The sequence below is a fragment of the Cajanus cajan genome, chromosome 3 (assembly GCF_000230855.2).
Source record: "Cajanus cajan strain Asha chromosome 3, NIPB_CcT2T_4, whole genome shotgun sequence".
Lineage (NCBI taxonomy): Eukaryota > Viridiplantae > Streptophyta > Magnoliopsida > Fabales > Fabaceae > Cajanus > Cajanus cajan.
This window is the reverse complement of record NC_138519.1, coordinates 17192915-17211100: the sequence shown is the minus strand read 5'-3', so window position 1 is coordinate 17211100 and position 18186 is coordinate 17192915. Positions and strand designations below refer to the sequence as shown.

The 18186-nt window shown below is 32.2% G+C and overlaps 2 long non-coding RNA genes across 11 annotated transcripts; one reads left to right on the top strand and one right to left on the bottom strand.

Annotated features, from left to right (window-relative positions):
• Nucleotides 1-405: 405 nt before the first annotated feature.
• Nucleotides 406-17931, top strand: LOC145955627 (uncharacterized). Of its 10 annotated transcripts, XR_014432291.1 has the most exons (11): nucleotides 406-539; nucleotides 1153-7846; nucleotides 8049-8583; nucleotides 8668-9389; nucleotides 10559-10925; nucleotides 11018-11652; nucleotides 11725-11983; nucleotides 12057-12224; nucleotides 12292-12395; nucleotides 17514-17609; nucleotides 17699-17931. It is a non-coding gene; the product is annotated as an uncharacterized LOC145955627 (long non-coding RNA). The 10 variants fall into 10 exon arrangements; XR_014432292.1 differs by lacking the exon at nucleotides 12292-12395; XR_014432296.1 differs by lacking the exons at nucleotides 17514-17609; nucleotides 17699-17931 and having other exon boundaries at nucleotides 1153-1311; nucleotides 3210-7846; nucleotides 12292-12428.
• Nucleotides 13165-16614, bottom strand: LOC145955630 (uncharacterized). The gene is made up of 3 exons (XR_014432301.1): nucleotides 16552-16614; nucleotides 13956-14018; nucleotides 13165-13354 (listed from the first exon to the last, which is right to left on the bottom strand). It is a non-coding gene; the product is annotated as an uncharacterized LOC145955630 (long non-coding RNA).
• Nucleotides 17932-18186: the final 255 nt, after the last annotated feature.

Below are 18186 nucleotides of genomic sequence, written 5' to 3'. Positions count from 1 at the left end.
TTTGAAGTCTAAACTTCTATCTTGAAGTAATAGGTTTATAACACCATCTTTGTTCATGTAGTCTCCAAAAAGTAAACACTTTATAGTGGTGATAGTTCTTTTTAGTGAAGCCCGGGTAATTGTGTTTTTTAAGTATGATTTACTGAGTTAAGTCATGCGTATTTCAAATAACCTGCTGCAACTATTAACACTCACACATGATGTTATTGAATAAATTTAGCATTAACCTTCTAGGAGTGTATCTCGCAAGAATTTTGTTATTGTGAGAAATAAAAATTATAATTCAAGTCATATAATACATAGATAATTAAGATTAAAATTTAACTAATGGTCATGTAATTAAATTTGTATATATCTTTTTTACTTTTGACTATTATTTTTTGTCTTGCCATTGGTGGTGGGTATATAGAGGGGAGAGAACTGGTGCAGATATTGCTTGCAGCTGGAGCTGATCCATCTGCTCAAGATTCACAGAATGGGAGGACAGCTTTGCATACTAGTGGACAGACATAAAAATGAGGTGAAGAAGCATTAATGTGGTAGGAGTAGTATTTTCTTTTCTTGGTAGCATGTTGCATTGTATCTTACATGAAGTAAAATGTGTGCCTGTGTGTCCCCCGCACAGTTAAAGCATTGTATTTTCATTAAGTTGTAATTGTTGTTTTTTAAACATCATAAATTTATCTAAAATATTACTGTCATAACTGTGCACTCTAATTTAGCAATGATGATTTTGTAAGTTATTAATTTTGTTATCCATATGGGAAAGGCTTGCTGGTGGGAGTATGAGATGTTACTATAATACACCTCCTATTTGCTTTATGTATACTATAAATTTATCTCCTATTAGCAAAGAAATGTAATGAGCATACATTTTTATTTAATTACAGGTAATAAAAAATAATCAAAAAATAAGCATGATTTTTTTATTATTAAAAAAACTACAATTTACAACCGATGTAGATTTATGCTTAAATCTACATCGGTTCTCCAGAGAACCGATGTAAAAATGTATACATTTTTTACGTCGCTCTATTCTACATCGGTTTTAGAACCGATGTAGATGACTTTAGAGAACCGATGTAAAATGTGCATCTTGTAGTAGTTCCTTCACATGGGTACCTAAATTTTTTCTCTGAATCTTTGTTGTAGGAATGCTTGAGGGCCAAGAACTTACTTTGGTATCTTGATAGTGGCTGCTCAAGGCATATGACTGGGGATCCTTCAAAGTTCTCAAGTCTGAAATTGAAGAATGAAGGGTATGTTACCTATGGTGACAACAACAAAGGGAGAATTCTTGGCCATGGCAATGTTGGTAACACCTCCTCTCAAACATTGATTGAGAATGTACTGCTTGTTGATGGATTGAAACATAATTTGCTGAGTATAAGTCAACTAAGTGACAAAGGCTTTAAAATTGAATTTGATAATACATGTTGCTTTATATGTGATAAAAAGACTAAAGAAATCAGATTCATAGGAAAAGGGATTGACAATATATACATGCTTGACTTAGAACACTCTATAGCAATTTCAAACACTAAGTGTTTAATAACTCAAGAAGAAAACATATGGCTTTGGCATAGGAGAGCTGCACATATTCATATGGATCATTTGAATAAACTGAGTAGGAAAGAATTAGTGGTTGGTTTACCTAATCTCAAGTTTAGTAAGGACAAACTATGTGATGCTTGTCAAAATGGCAAGCAAGTGAAGGCTAGCTTTAAAAGCAAAAATCAGATTTCCACAACTAGACCTTTGCAACTAATTCACATGGATTTGTTTGGTTCTTCAAGAACCATGAGCTTAGGTGAAAACTACTATGGTTTAGTGATTGTTGATGACTACTCAAGATACACATGGGTTATGTTTCTTGCAAACAAAAATGATGCTTTTAATGCCTTTAGAAAATTTGCCAAGCTTGTTCAAAATGAAAAGTGTTCAAACATTACCTCTATAAGAAGTGACCATGGAGGTGAATTTCAAAACATAATGTTTCAAAAATTCTGTGAGGAACATGGTATAAACCATAATTTCTCAGCACCTAGGACACAGCTTGTCATGTGTTAAACAAAGTTCTGATCCGACCTATATTAAAGAAAACATCCTATGAAATTTACAATGGAAAGAAGCCTAACATTTTATATTTTAGAGTGTTTGAGTGTAAGTGCTTTGTGCTGAACAATGGGAAAGAGCAACTTGGAAAATTTGATGCAAAGGCTGATGAGGCAATCTTTCTAGGATACTCTACAAATAGCAAAGCTTATAGAATTTATAATAAGAGAACTCTAGTTGTAGAAGAATCTGTCCATGTGGTATTTGATGAGTCTAACAAACAAGAGACAAGGAAAACTGAAATTGAAGACTTAACTAATTTGCTGGATCAACCTCTATTGGAAAGTGAAACTAATAATAAGCCTAAAGAGACTTAACTGATTTTTTTTTTTTTTGCCTAGAATTCCCTTTGTGAGTTTTCATTCTAGCAGCTTCTTAACAAGCAATGCTTCTCTCTTGTTAAAATCATCTTTCAAGAAAGCTCTATTCATTTTGACTAAGTGTTTGAGGGATTCTTCCTCCTCAAGTTCTATTCCTCTTGGATTTCACGGTTGTACGACACGGCTTTATCCTTTTAGGGCAAGAGTTAGGATCTTGATGATTGTGAATTTCTTTTTCCTAAACTCTTTATACATGGCTCACTTTCCATTACTTCTGGCTAATGCATATAGGTTGATTTCTCTTTTTATTCTCGTTTATTCTTTTTTTCAAGAAGGATATGTTCTAAATGAATACAATGCAGAATGAAGAGAAAGTTGAGAATAATAAATACCAGTTCTAGTATTGGAATGACCCGTTCCAGCCTAGGATTCTTTAGATGTTTTAGTCACGTTGGAACGGCCCGTTTTGATATTGGAACGGTCCGTACCAGGTTCGGAATGACCCGTTTCAATTTTGGAACAGCCCGTTCCAGGCTACTAAAACCACCTTATTTGGCCTTTAGGCCTATCTACAGAAATTTTCGTAGGTAAGTTATCTACAGAAATTTCCATAGATAACTTATCTACGGAACTTTCCTTAAATTGTTCACAATTTTACTTCAGGGCAATACTTTATAATTATCTGCAGGTGCGCACAAAAAATTATAATCATCTTCAGGGCAACAGATTTTTGAACACTTACAACATCAAATTCTCATTTCTTGATAAAATCAGGAGCTGCAGCAAGATTAGGAGATTTCTCTTCCAATGAAGTATTCAAATTGCACGCAGATTCTCTAATTTATGCTTTAAGCATCTCTATTGCACTCCTGCAAAGGAAATAGACTATTAAACTTGTTTTTTTCTGGATTTTGCGCTGGCTAAATTGACAAAGCAAATTGTGACAACAATCTAATACGAATGATACAATTTAGGGAAATGAAATAGGAAGCTTACTACTGGCACTTTCTCAATCCCTAGCTAAGTATCAAAAAAATGCAAGAACAATGATAACGATGAAGAATTTAAAGAAAGTGTAACCCAGTATTCACGATACATGGGAACTCTCCTCTAATCAAAACCTTGATCCAATCACACCCCTTAACTAACTTATCTTTTCCTAATTCATTTCCTCTCATCAAATACATTTAATTGTATTGGGTAGTTATTATTTTGACTAACTCACTAGGTTCTAACCCCCTGCAAGAGGCTTAATAGGTTCCGAATTGAAGTTTAAATATTCTCTCTTAAATTTTACATTCAACAAAAACAAGGGTTCTGTACTTGTAGTAAAGTTTCATTTCAACCCTTTCTATCAATAGAATGAAATAAGATAAAATGAACACGTAAGACAACTAAGCTTGAATGCACTATTTTATCATGAGCATAAAGTGCAATAAGTAATAATAATAATAATAATTATTATTATTATTATGATGATGATAATAATAATAATAATAATAATCATAATAATAATAATAAATGACTGACCTGCATATACATAGAGCATTCCTCATGTCTCCAGAAGCTGCAGCAACTTTCTGCAAGGTGGAATGCCAATTAGCCTTTACATGTATATTATTTCAAGATGGGTTGCAAAATAGCACTTTCTTATGCTCCTACTGTCATTAGTTTATTTATTTAAAACATAAAACAACAAAATGGAACTTAATGCATTTTACCTGAGAATGAAAAAAAGTAGCACAGCCTAGCATTATTTTTCAAAATTAAACTTATGTGAGCAATGATAAAAAGACTCACCCTAGCACACAGCTCCAAGGCTTGCTTTTGGAAGACAGTGTAAGGAAGTTCCGGGCAGTGAAAAAGAAATTATTAACAAAATATTCATCAAGAAATTACGTAAAATTTGGTTCACATTTTTTTCCTTCAACAAGTCAGTAAACTCTAGCAAAGCATCACAATAATTTTCTTCCAGTAGCCATGATTCAAGGTGAAGGCAGCTCAATCCTATAACTCATATTCAATAACAATTATAAAAACTCAATTATAATAACTCATTACTATTGTCCAACATATTATATTCATATGTTCTCATATAGTAAAACTCTAACAGTAACAATTATAAAAACTCAATGATAAAAAGGCTATAAATACCTTGAGTAAATCAGAAACCTTCTCAGCAATATATTTTTGTTGAATATTGGCTCCCTCCTATGTTACTTATCAACATGAATGCACAGTATAACTTCATCAACACATTACACCTGAAAGTAAAACTTAATAAATTGTAGGAACAATGTATATAAACTATTGCAAGTATATATAAATAGATGAGGCAGAGGTGAGGCAAGTATATATAAATTCTTAGAAGAATGAATGCTGATGCATCAAATATATAAAAAACTATTTTCAGAATTTAAAGTGTGAAAGATGGAAGTCTTCTTTTATAGGATGAAATTAGAAAATTCCAGAAAGGGAGATATGGAACTGAGAACAGACAATATAAATCACAAAGAGCAGGGAAGAGAAAAATACAGACAAATCCCTTATAATAGAATGATTAAGCGTATCAATACTCTGAGATCAAAGCAAGATGAATAACTCAAACTCTCCTAGTGGCTTGAAATATTATGTAGAGTCTCAGGATGGTATATAAATTCAATACACATGCACCTTCATGTGAAAGTTATTTGTGCTTGATATGATAATGTTGACTCAATCTTAAATATCAACAAAGATCAAACTCCTGACAACTGTAGACAAGGTTTCATACAATGTCAAAGGTCAATTATCTTTAAAGCTTTGGTTGTTTGGTGGAGGCCTAGGAATGGGCTTATACCTCTAAGAATGAGAAATTGGTATGCGACAAAAACAAATACCATTCAAAGATTATAATGATAAAAATATGCCGGTGCCACATACAAAAAAATGGCACTAGATACTAGTAAAATATTATATAATGGAACTGACAGAAAACAGAACCAAAGAACAGAAGATATTGCTAATACTCATCAAGGTACCTTGTTTCACAACAGGAGACATTACTGACATAGATTTTCCTTCCTGACCTGAAAGATACAAATGAATATATTATAGAAACAAGTCACAAGTATTTGGAAAAGATACACTGATGGAAGTCTGGATGCTAAACCTTCAAAATTAATGGGAATGTACACAAAAGCCAAACAACAACCAACGTCCTCTTTGGTCAAGGTATACTCAGATGTACCTGCTGACACTAACAAAAAGCTTCTGCATAGATTTTCCACAATGAAACAAGAGTAAAGAGCTTAGTAAGTGCAATGAGGGATGGAAAAAAATTAAATTTTTAAACAAAACAAAAGCAGGAAGCATCCCTAAAGCACTGTAAAAAATGCAATTCTAATTTGCAAAAGCACAAATCAAAAGTCTAGAATAAAGGAATATATATTTTAACTTGATGCTTCCATGCCCTTTAGTAAAGTGCAAAAAAGAGAATACAGACCCGAAATCCCTGTTTTCCCGTAACCAAGAAATGTTCGGCTATGATGCTTGTTTCATTTTCAGCACCCCCTAAAGTAATAAATGTCAAAATAATCGGTGATCTACGAGAGAATAGCAAGGTCATTGCAACTGGTATTTTTACAAATGCTGAACGAAGCTTATTTTTACAGAGCAGAATGAAAGCTTAAATAAATAAAAGTATAAAAACTGAGGAATTGCAAGAATGAAAGCGAGAAACAGAGCAGAGAAGCCATAAAATACCTAATAGAAGGAGGTTGGTGGCCGGCGAGGGACTGTTGGAATGATTTAACACAGCTGGAGGTGTGGTGGCCGGCGAGGGACTGTTGGAATGGTTTAACACAAAAGGAGGTGTGGTGGCCGGCAAGGGACTGTTGGAAAGGTTTAATGGAGAAGGAGGTGTGGTGGCCGGCGAGGGAGTGTTGGAACCGTTTAACAGAGAAGAGAAGGAGGTCTGCTAGGGCAAGAGGAAGGTTCAAAACAAATTTTGTGTATCACAAGACTAAGTTATAAAAATAAAAATAAGTTAATTCTTTATGAGCATTATTTTTAATTTTAGTTTCTGCTCAGTTTATTTAAAATAAATAAATAAATAAACATTTATTTTAAAATTTAATTTGAATAAAACATGTTATTATTGATATTAAATCATAATAAATTTTCTAATATTAAATTTAGTATATATTAAAATTAACTAAATATTTGTATTTAAGAAATTATTACAGATTTTAGACATATATTTTAAAGTTTTTATTTTATTAAATTAATTGAAAATTAATTATATTTTATCACTTTTTAATAAAGTGAGGGAATGATAATGAATTAATTAAAATTTTAAAATATATTTTTATTAAAAATAATTTTTTGGTCAATATAGTGACTAAAAAGTATCGTAATAAATAATGAAGTTAAATAAATTAAATCTTATAATGGTTATTTTTTTTTCATAATGCTAAATTAAATATTCTAATTATTTTTATAATAAATTAAAATGAAAATATTATAATCAAAAGAAATTTAATATTTAATAAAAAGATTATATAAATCATAATTAACATTATAATAAATATTCTGATATTAAATTTATTATATGTTAAAATTAATTACATATTTATATCAAAGAAATTGCTACATATTTTAGATTTTATTTATTATGTTTTATAATAAATAAAATCCAATATTAAATCAAAAGATTATAAAAATCATAACTCAAATCCAGGTAAATATTTTGATATTAAATTTATTATATATTAAAATTAATTAAACATTTTTATCAAACAAACTCATACACATTTTAGATTTTATTTACTATCTTTCATAATCAAAAGAAATCCAATATTAAATCAAAAGATAATAAAAATTATAACTAAAATATTTATAAATTTTCTAATATTAAATTTAGTATATATTAAAATTAATTAATTAAATATTTGTATTTACGAAATTGTTACAGATTTTAGATATATATTTTAAAGTTTTTATTTTATTAAATTTATTAAAAATTAATTATATTTTATCACTTTTTAATAAAGTGAGTGAATGATAATGAAATAACAAATTCTAAAATACATTTTTAATTAAAAATAATTTTTTGGTCAATACAGTAACTAAAAAGTATTATAATAAATAATTATACTAAAAAAAGAATAAATTTTATAATGATTATTTTTTTAATGATGTTAAATTAAATATTCTAATTATTTTCTAATAAATAAAAATGAAAAGATAATAAAAATATGTTTTACCTACAGAATTTATCTACGAAAATTTCCATAGATAACTGAACATTATCTACGGAATAAATTTCGTAGATAATATTCCGTAGATAATTAAACGTTATCTACGAAAAAATTTCCTTGTTTGTGTGCCCCCGGACGAAATTGGGTGTCTACAAGGGTTGGACGTTTGAGGTTAGTTTCAACAATCGTGACTTACATTTAGCTTTTGCGTTAATTGTTCATCTGGAACGGCCCGTTCTACAACCAGAACGGGCCATTCTACTTGAATTTAATGTTTGTTAATTGTTAATCTGGAACGGCCCATTCTGGTTGCAGAATGGGCCGTTCCAGATGCATTAAAGAAGGAGAATTTAATTTAGTTTAATTTTTTCAGGATTATGGCAGATTCGGGGTCTGGTAATGGAAAGTGGGAAGGGAGATCTGCCACTCGATTGTCTGGGTTGACAGTTGGACGCATTGAGAAGGAGAGGACACTGGTTGAGGTGGATCCTCGTTCTAGCAAGGCGTCAAGCCCAAATGCTGCAAAGTTTAGGAGCTATTTGGGAGTCCTAGCTCGACGTCATGTTTCTATTATCATTACATCATGAGATGATGTTGAGGAGGCTGACAAGAATCTCATGTGGCAGGATATTCAGATATATACTTGCACATCCCTTCAATATTATATAACTTAAATATGTTATTTATTATTTGTTGTTATTTTGGTAGCAAAATTTTGATATTCCCAACACCGAGCTCATGAGGAGGAAGATGTTATCTGCCTTTGCCACCAGGTGGAGAGACTTCAAGACTTTCTTGACACGGGAGTATGTATTTGGAGAGCGACAAAATGAGACTCCTTGTAGTACCAGATTACTGACGAGGAGTGGTTGCAATTTTGTGTCACTCGATTGGACCCTTCTTGGCAGGTTAGTTATAGATAATTCTTACATTGACACAAATACTTAAGGTATATTTTAATTAATCTCATTTTCTTATTTGTATTATTGCAGGCCAAAAGAGTAGCTGCCCAAGAATGACAGAGCAAGAATGATGCACCCCATCTATTGTCAAGAGGGGGATATGAATTTAAAAAAAGAAAATGATGAAGGCTAGGGCAGAGGCATCAGGGGTTGAGTCTACTGACCGTGTGGAGTCACCTCCCCGCTATGAGATGTGGATAGCAGCTGTAACACCCCAGTTTTCAATAAAGTTATTATTATTATTATAATAATAATAATTATTATTATATGGTATTTGGTCATAATTATTTTAATAATTATAGAAGAATATTATTTTGTACGTTTTAAATAATTATTGTTTTGGACAATTATTTTGTACGTATTAAATAAGTATTTTTTATTAGCATATTTAAATAAATATTTATATGTTTTAAGAGAAGGTTGATTTTATATGATATTTTGTTATTGAAATTATATTATTATATTTTGGGTCAGAAATATATTATTATTATAGAGGAAAAATATTTTATAATATACATGTATTTATTTTATTTAATTATTTTGAGGAAAAAGAGAAGTGGGTTAGAAGAGAAGGAAAATGGGTTGGGTTGACCCAGCCCAATGGATTAATTTTTAAGGAGTCAGGTAGCGTTAACCCTATCTACCTCATTTGCGTTCGGAAGGGTTAGGAAAAAAAAAGGAGAAACAAAGAGCTCTAAGGAAGAGTACTCAGGAACGACCTTAGATCACACCTTTGTCTTCTGCTCATCCAGGTAAGGGGGGAGTGAGAAACCTCGCTCTGGGTGTGGGATTGTATGCTGGGTAGTGGGATTGGCCCCCAATCCTGTGTTTGTTGTATGTCATATTTGTCTTGTATGTTTCAATTACTTAATTAATATGCGTGTATGAATAAAAACTTTGTTTAGACTATGATTGTGGAATTTGGTACTTCTATGGGTTCCTGCGGGAAACCCTATGAGAAATAGGTAAAATATAAATATTTTCTGTTTTGATTTCTGATTGCTCTATTATATTTCTTGTTGAATATAATGTATAAATATGTGTTTAATTTATTAAATAAACAAGTTTTGATATGAATTAGAGTGCTCTGTGGGTTCCTGTGGGAACCCTATGAGAAACAGACATATTTCTAACAGTTTCTATTTTAGCTTCTGGTTGTTCTGTTGTATTCATTGTTGTATGAGATGTATGAATATATGTTTACTTTTGCAAATAAATGAGTTCTGATATGAATAAAAGTGCTCTGTGAAAATTGTGAATATGATGTGATAATGCGAATGTGATGATGAAATGTAATGAGGAGATGTGATGATGAGATATGTTGAGACATGATAATGTGATATGAGAATGAGACATGAAAATGTGATATGTGTTAATGCATAGAGTCTTGTTTGACATGCATCATTTGCATAAATGTTTTAAGGGTACGATATGGAATACACCGCCAGAGAAGGCCCCCTAGTGTAAAAGTTTTGGGGATTAGTCCTTGGGGATAGCTCGGTTTGGAAGTCCTAGTCTCGCCCATTGTGTGCATGGGATGTATCTTGCGCGGCTTAGCTATCTCGACGAGACTCTGGTAGTATATCCTTCTAGTGAGAGTGCGCAGAGGGTGTGACCCGGCATGAACTCCTAGACTACTCTTCGTGTATTGCTAGCGGCAATATGCCATGTGATGTTTTACTGGCGCCACATGCATGATAATGTGAAGTTCGTGTCCATGCATGTGCATCCTTATTATTAAATGATGATAAATTACTATTTGTATGACTTGGATGATTGAATAAACTATTGTTGTTGATTGATCTATGAGGTAACTGTATTGTTTGTGTTTGGCTATCCGGTGTGCGTTCCTACACCGTGAGCCAGAGTGAGATGTTTCTCACTCCCTTCTTTTGTGTTGTTTCTCTTGTTTGATATCCAGGTGATCATCAGCGTGAGGCTGAGGATGTTGGTGATGAAGCTTAGGCTTCTATGTTGGGTTTTGCTCTTATAGGACATGTGACATCGGGACATAGATAGGATTAGTTTAAAATGTTCTTATTAAATTATTTTAGAAAATTCAATTTTATTTCTTTGTAATTTTACTGGCATGTTATTTGGATTAAGTTTATGAATGTGAACTCTTTACCCTTACGTGGTTGGAAATTTGATTTTTATTGATGAAAAATTCTTTTTTTTTTTTATAATTATTGTATATGTATGTTGGGGTAGAGAGTGTCACAGCAGCTCGAACAAAATCAGATGGGAAAATGACTTCTGAGTCTGCAAGGGTCATTTCTGATAAAATAGTAAGTAAAAATATACAAACTAAGACTATTCATTTCAACTCATTCAACTCATAAGTGTAGTTTAGGGTATACTTATTGTTAATATGTTGCAGGAGGGTTTAGTTGAGCAGACCACCCAGGGCTCATTTGTTCCCCATGATCGGGATGATATACTCACAACGGCCATAGGAAGGCCAGAGCACGCAGGGAGTGTGCGCGTGGTATTGGTGGTTCTTGGAGTCACCGATATTACTTTGGTTCACCACCATCGAGGAGCAGTACTGTTGGCTTTTGCAGTTAGGAGGCTATGCAGAGAATGGAGATGCAGTTTGAAGAAAAATTGAAGAACATTCGAGAAGAGTTTGAATAGAAGTTTGAGTTTTTGGCTCGTTCTCAGCAACAGACTACAATTCCTCATGATGGTGTTTGAGTCAGCACTAAAGGGAGTTGTGCTGCTCCAGATCCCTCAAGGGAATAGACTCACACTGATGTACCAAACCAGTGTGAGTTATATGTTGAGGATAACCTCCCATGGTTAGTGGCTATTAGTCGAGTATTTGAGGGTGGCTTAACCATCCATGGTGTCCCTCTACAGCTAGAGTGGACACGGGTTGTGATTGACCAAGTTCAAGATGTTACTACTCCAGTGCCTTTGCCCAATACAGAGGTTCAACTAGTGGGGTAGGCAACCGGCACATTCTTAGCTTGACCAAAATGTTTAGTTATGTCGCTTTCAACACGGGCAAAGGTAATTCTATTATTGCTCTTTTATATTCTTATAATTCTATTATTGTTTAACTAATCTTGATTCTTTCTTTAGGATTTTATCAATCGTGGTAAGGAGCTCATGAGAGAACCTATTGTTGATGATGCTGATATCGCAGAAGCTGAGGATGGTCCCATGTCTAGGCTTCTAACCATATTACCACGATTGAAGAAGAAACCAATTCAATTGCTGTGGGACATTAGATTTTTTGGAGTTGATAGCTCTGATGTTCCACTATACATATCCCTGTCCGACACATTAGAGATTGTTGGGGGAAACTCGATAATATATCTATCATACAGCTGTGGGCCATGTAAGTGATATTTTCTTTTATGAGTCTAAAATTACAATAGTTACATTTAACTTATAATAATTAATTGTGTTAGGTACATGGACAAATTGAGTGTGGAGCAAGCACAAGCACAAGTATATAGATTTATTGAGCCTCGATCCATCCAAAAATCAGGAAACACTCAGGTCCATATCCAACAATATATGCAAACATGGATGAGTGAATCAGGAAGAGATATATACATTGCTCCATACATTAACGGGTTAGTTTTTTAATTAATTTTTTAATCATGGTAATTTTATAACTAATTTGTTTGTCATACAATGTAGGTCCCATTGGCAGTTAATGGTAATCATTCCTAAGGAAACACCGTGGTGTGGTTTTGTTCACTACATCGAAAACCAAGCCACGAAATTAAATGTCAATTACAAGGGTAACTAAAATTATTCATTATGTTTTAAAACTATAACTATATATATTAGCTAACATTTGTTTTTATTTACACTAGTGGAAAAAACACTTTTAAAATCAGTCATTTTTTACTTTTAAAATCGGTTTTACGACCGATTTTAAAAGAGCCAATTTTAAAAAGTGAGACTTTTAACATTGGTCGTTGACCGATGTTAAAAGTCCCACTTTTAAAATCAGTTAAGACTGACCAATGTTAAAAGTCTAACTTTTAACATCAGTCATGCCATGATCGATGTTAAAAGTAGTTAATTTTTTTTTTAAAATATTTGACTTATTTTAGGAGGATCCCTGAACAAAACCTGTAAATTAATAAAATACTAGATAATTCATATGTTTTTAATATATCAAATTACATACAAATGATAAGAGTTGGTAAATGTCAACTATATATGTAATCAAAGTAACTTACAAATTATTATGCATCCTAAACTACAAAATGAGTAAAACTATAAACTTACGTTTTATGCCCAAGAAGGGAGGTATTAAGCTTGTACGCACTACCCATATAGACATAACCAAACATCATATTCTTTGAAATTTCTAACTCAGTGGGAAGTGGCTTGATTGTTGTTGCTTGCTACATCTAAGTTTTACAGAAAATTATGCAAATATGATGTTATATTTTTTTCTTTTGTTGGGGGCACAGAGAACAAATAAGAAACTCTACAACCATTAAAAGCAAGCGATAACAATATTCTGAATCATTGATTCCCAGTCCTACAAAATTGTATGTAATAAATAATTTCGAACTCTAACCCTCGGATACATGCTGTCATTGAACTATACCTTTCCAATAAGGCGGGGCTGACCATGGTGAGAATTCATATGAAATTTCTCTCTTCTTTTGCTTCAAGGGCATCCACTTCCTCGTTGGATAGTAGGTCCACAATAGGTTCATATACGTCCCACTCCTTTCTTTTCCTGTTATATTCAAGAAAAATAAGCCAAGCCTGTGACATAATCTAAACAGGGATGTTAATACAAAACTTGCAAATTAGTTCATGGCCCAAAGAAACCTTGTTCTATAGGATCGAGGAAGTCACAGAATTAGATGGGTGATAGTTATTAAGGATTGAGGAAAAACATTTAAATTTGTTAGCAGTTGGGAAATTGACATCTGAAATTTGGGAATTGAGCATTTAATTTTGTAAAATAAAAAATTGCAAATCATTGAAACATGTGACTAATATCGATAATATGAAATTGCACCTATTCATTCATGTACCATAAAATTCGAAGTCATTTGAAATTCATCTTATGATACAAATTGATAGGTAGCCGAATCAAATTGAATAGTAGGATTCAATTTGTGAATAACTGGTAAAAAATGTCATATTATGTCACCGTTTATCCACTTTTCCTAGCTGAATTCTAATATTTATGAATTACTTAATTTCATGGGCTACGAAGGCACGATGACTAAGCAATACTCTAAGATGATTGGACAATGATATAAATGTTCCGAACTAAATTATTGAATTTGAGCAAAAAGGAGTGTTCAAATTTTATGAAACAGACTTACCGGACCACACTAGATTTTGGACTAAATAACTTAACCAAGTCCACTGCTACAGCGCCTCCTTTACTGTTAATATATCATTGACAATAAAGCGGATTAGGAACGTACATATTCACATGGAATTTAATAACATTGCATTTATCACACCACGCGAACCATGACATAAATGTATAAAAAACAACCTGACAGGAGTATATGTTGAGAATAAGATGTATGCCCAAGATCCAATCTATCTTATATGCATTAATAAGATTATACTTTATTTTCATGTTTATTGATTATGAGAAATAATTAATATGATAAATTCCTTGATTAAAATTAAATACTTCTTTTTTTATAATAGAGATTATAATAATGAGAAAAACAAGTCCTTTTTAATTTTAATCTAAATTGTTCTTGATCGTAGGATTATTGAGGATAGGACATCATTAATTCACATAGATCAATATATGTGTAATAGTCTTTATTGGATAGAAATTAATAAATCTCATTTATTAAATTACTCATATAAATAGTGCATATAGGGATATGACCACTACAAGAAAACGCCGAATAAGCGGCAGAAAATAAGCGGCGGAAAATAAGCGTCGGCTAATAGCTGACGCAAATAGTGTCTGAAAAGCCGACGCTATTTTAAGATTTAGCGTCGGCTTTTCCGACGCTAAACTTAAAATATTTAATTTAAATTTATTTTAAGTTTAGCATCGGAAAAGCCGACGCTATTCTTTAAATATAGTGTCGGCTTTTTCGACACTAATTTAATTTAAATTTAAATTAAGTTAGTGTCGGAAAAGCCGACGCTATATTTAAATAGAGATAAAAATAATTTTTTCAATGTTATATACGCATAATGTGTTCTAGTACATTTGGTTATCAAGTTCATTTAAAACCTCAAGGTTCACGGGTCGAGTCCCACGAATGTTAAAATGCGAACGAATAAATGATAAGCGAGAAAAAGAAGATGAAGAAAAAAATAAAATAAAATTTGTGTCAACATAGTGTCGGCTTAACCGACAATAAAAAATTAAAATAATTAAATTTGTTAGTCACGGCTTAGCCGACACAAAAAAAATTGTGTCGACTTTTTTAGCGTCGACCAAAAACCGACGAATAACCGACAATATTGCGTCGGCTTTTATGATTTAAAGTCGGCTTTTGGCCGACTCTAAATTGAAACATTCGTGTAGTGGACTATTGAACAGACTCTATAAAGGAAATTTTATGTTAATCTTCTAAAAGGTTCTTGAAAATATTATTTCATACTATCCGGACGTTAAGGAGTGTTACCAGACGCCAACCTTGATTAGTAAATTAATGTAGTTAAATTACTACCGGTTTAGTTTTGAACCTACAGGGTCACACACTAACGAGCGTTCTAATCTTTGCTCAAGAAATTTTATTATTTGATAATTAAATTAAAGAATTTGATTTTACCAAATAATTATTTTTCTTATAAATAAAATATTATTTATTTAATTTTGACTAGCATCAAAATATAAATAGTATTTGTTTCTATTAAGATAGAAAAGCACGTCAGTTTTTCAATTTCAAATTGAAAGATTCAATTTGAATTTTGACCTAGTCAAAAGTGGTTTTGATAAGAAAAGATAAAAGCTAATTTCTTTTGGATATTTGATAATTCCTATTTTTTAGAAGATAGGATATGGAGGCTGTTGCTAAGTGAATAGATATGTTTACATATTTATAAATATACAGCTCCACTGTGGAGAAACACACACAGAGAAACCATAAGAAAATTAGTTCTTTTCTCTCTTATATCCTGTGCTGGAAAATTGCTTAGTCAAGAGGTTGACAAGCAAAGATTAGTCTCGATGTGGATACACGTGGGACCTTCATAGTTTTGAAGGAAATTTTTTAAATTTCAGACTTCAACCGGGTAAACTTTATTGGCTTTCATAAATATCCTATTAATTATCATGTGTGGTTTTAGCATAAAGTAGATCTTTTTATTTCCGCTACACATGTTTAGAACATGATTGAACTTTCAGTATATTCAGCCTCTCGACGACCCTTCTTGCTCATTCTGTTTTCTCTTGCTAAAACCACACTTTGAATTGCAATCTGAAATTGAAAAACAAATATTATTGTAACTGTACCATTTATAATTCCTGAATATGATACACCAATAAAATGAATTACCTCATAAAGTTGCTCTCTGATAGCAAAGCCAATAGCTGGCTGCACTTAAAAGAAGCATTTTACAGTTTAGTCTGTTTTACTGTTCAAGCATGTCTGTGTGCTTGTGCTTGGGCATGTTATGAAGAGAGAGAGGGAGAGAAACTTTCATGGATAAAAACAAGAATTTAATTTCTACTTTAGCACAACAAATTGTTTCTTATTAGAACCCAACCAAAATGCCATTACCAACATAAGTTTGTCATCATACAAACGAGCATAAAGTTGCCACATGTTAAATCCTATTATGTTCCTAAGAAGAAAGATCATGGAAAATAGCATAAAGTTGGCAAAAGTTAAAATTTCAGTCATCAATTCTTCTTGGGGAGCAGGGAGTTTGACACGGCTCCAAAATATCCAGTTTTATTTTAACTTGTTACTAGTGATAATTGGATATACTTACTCCAACCTCAGGATCTTCAATGCCCATGTCCTTGTAGAAGATTCTGGAAAACTCTTCAGGATCACTCTCAAAGTTGTTTAAGTCTTGGAATTCAATGAGTTTAGACACATAAAACCCGAACCAAAAAACAAGCACAACAATCTTACAACACAACACCTGCATTGTGCTCAAATCATAGTTACCAATCCCAGATTGCAGCATTTAGTGGCTAACTCTGAAAATGCTATAGCAGGAAGTGAGATGACCACTATTTTAAACTCCTCAAAATTAAATATTTTCATGATATAATAAGTCACAGTTTACAGACAATCACCGTCAATATCGCCCGAAAAGCTGCTATTTTGGCCGCTATTGAAACAGCTTTACTATTTGAACTCCACAGTTTACGGGCTATTTTGTTTGTAGCACGGCCCGTTCTGCATGCAGAACGGGCTATTTTGTTTACAGAACAGCCCGTTCTACAAGCAGAACGGGTTGTTCTGCTTGTAGAACGGGCCGTTCCAGTTTCAAAATTCGTCCAGCAATAACGAAATAATAGACATAAGAAGAGAATGTTACCTTGATATTGTATTCTTCCAAGAAAATGAGAAGCTGGAGACTTTAGATAAGAGCCCGAGAGAGTAAAGAAAAGATTATATGAGCCAAAGATTAGAGAATGACAGACTTTTAAAATCGGTCATAAGGTAGCCGATTTTAAAAATAATGTCATTATTTACAAAATTGCCACCACGTCACTTTTAAAATCGGTTGCCTTATGACTGATTTTAAAACCCCGATTGTAAAAGTCATTTTTGTACTATTCAATTAATTAGAATCGTGTCTAGAGCTAATATTTTAAGTGGAAGAGCCAAATCAAAGACATTGCAATTCATATACCCTAAGGTTAGCAAATTAATTAATAGAGACAATAATATTTGAATTTATCGACTTTGGAAATAATAGTTATTTGTTTCTCATTTTAGTGTAATAAGCAACAAGATTCGTTTGAATGTGGCTATTACATCATGTATTGGATGAGAGCCATAGTTTCTACGGGTATTACTGATTCTTGGGGGCAGGTAATTCATATCAAAATTTATTTAAGTATATTTACCTTTATGATAATTAACAATATTCCATATTAATGACACTTAAATTAATGTTTCAGTTCTTTCAAGATCCATCTCCATTGCCCGAAGATGAAATCATCAAGATAAGAGAACAATAGGAAACTTTTTTTCTTCAAAGTATATAATAGTTATATTTCTAAGTTTAGTTAGTTGGATATTATGTTTCTAGTTTGATAGCATGACAAACATATGTTTTATAGCTTTTTTAGGACAATAGGATTTACATTGTCTTAATTTATGCTTTTTAAGATTTATATATTATTTTCTTTTAGTCATTCAATTTTGAAATATAAATTATATTTGAATTTGTATTCTGGACTGCATGGGTTAGGTTTTGTATTTTGGACTATATGCAGGTTTTGGGTGTATCAAAAAGCAATAAAATTTTAAAAAAAATGCAAGAATTTACATCGGACTACACCATGTCCGACGTAAATTTACGTCAGATCTAGCATTGGCCGACATAAATTTAGGTCAGACATGGTGTGTCTGATGTAAATTCTTGCTTGTATTTTTTTAAATTTTA